This window comes from Bison bison, unplaced genomic scaffold (genome assembly GCF_000754665.1).
Source record: "Bison bison bison isolate TAMUID 2011002044 unplaced genomic scaffold, Bison_UMD1.0 scf7180017864266, whole genome shotgun sequence".
Taxonomy (NCBI): Eukaryota; Metazoa; Chordata; class Mammalia; order Artiodactyla; family Bovidae; genus Bison; species Bison bison.
Genome location: NW_011494838.1, coordinates 870,748 through 872,322, shown reverse-complemented (window position 1 = coordinate 872,322; position 1,575 = coordinate 870,748). Strand labels below are relative to the sequence as shown.

Below are 1,575 nucleotides of genomic sequence, written 5' to 3'. Positions count from 1 at the left end.
CCATCAGGGCCCCCACTGCCCCTGGTTCACTCGCGTCTGATTCTCTCCTAACAGCTACAAAGCGCTGGAACATTTGCCATAAACATCCTTGCACTTCGGTCTCGATTTTGCACAAACCCCCAGAAATGAACCACGGTCCGTGTGGTGATGAAGGCACGTGATTTCCACGATAAACACTCTGTGTGGAGTTTCTGAGGAAGGGCTTAAAGACTTGATACACAAACAGTCCTACAGTTCACAGACCTGCTGTCAGGCAAAGGGCACCTGTTCCCGAGTGTTTATCAGCCAGATGCCCACGTGCCTGTTGTGTCCACGAGCGGCCCCGGGAGGTGGGCATGAGCCTGCCCACAGCCCTGCCCTCTCTAGGGCCAACGGGAGGAGCAGCCCACCCAGCAGAGACCCCAGCCTGAGGGGCGCCCCTGGGCACCCAACGGGCACCCGTGGTCCAGGCCTGGACCTCCTGCCCCGCGCCCTCCGCGGGCTCTGCACAGGTGACAGGGAGCCCCGACGGCTCGTGTCTGTGAGCCTGAGTGACATAACCCAGCTCAGACAAGAAGTCTCTGGTTTGTCATGGAGGTTGTGGCTGTGGAGAGATGTAACTGATGAAGGCAACGTGCCAAAGAAAGTTCAACCCTTCAGTGTGAAAGATAGCTAAGCAACCAGGACCTACTGTAAAACACAGGGAACCATGTACTCAGGATTCTGTAACAGCCTACGAGGGGAAAGAATCAGAAAAAGAATGCGTGTATACACACACACAAATGTACATATGGGCTTCTGAGTTGGCACGAGGGGTAAAGAGCCTTCCTGCCAGTGCAGGAGACATCAGAGACACAGGTTCGATCCCCGGGTCGGGAAGATCCCCTGGAGGAGGAAATGGCAACACACTCCAGTATTCCTGCCTGGAAAATCCCGTGGACACAGGAGCCTGGTGGGCTCCAGTCCACAAGGTCACAAAGAATCGGACATGACTGAGCGACTTAGCACGGCTCATGTAACTGATTCCCTTGCTGTACACCTAAAACTAACCCGGCATTGTAAATCAGCCACGTGCTCAGGCGCTCAGCCCTGTCTGACTTTCTGTGGCCCTGGGGACTGTAGCCTGCCAGTCTCCTCTGTCTGTGGGATTTTCCAGCCAAGGATACTGGGGTGGGTTGCCACTTCCTCCTCCAGGGGATCTTTCCGACCCAAGGACTGAACCTGTGTCTCTTGTATCTCCTGCGTTGGCAGGCGGACTCTCTACCACTGGCACCACCTGGGAAGCCCTAAGTCAAGTTCACTTCCATCAAAAATGAATAAACAAACAGAAAGTTAACATGTAATTCTGGGCTCCAAAATCACTACAGATGCTGACTGCCACCATGAAATTAAAAGACACTCCTTAGAAGAAATGTTATGACCAACCTAGATAGCATATTCAAAAGCAGAGACATTACTTTGCCAACAAATGTCTGTCTAGTCAAGGCTATGGTTTTTCCTGTGGTCATGTATGGATGTGAGAGTTGGACTGTGAAGAAGGCTGAACGCCAAAGAATTGATGCTTTTGAACTGTGGTGTTGGAGAAGACTCTTGAGA

General features: G+C 52.5%; 1 protein-coding gene across 1 annotated transcript in view; it reads right to left on the bottom strand.

Moving 5' to 3' along the window:
• Nucleotides 1–1,575, bottom strand: part of TPO (thyroid peroxidase) — a 35,878-nt gene that overhangs the window by 31,476 nt on the left and 2,827 nt on the right. The window lies entirely within an intron of this gene.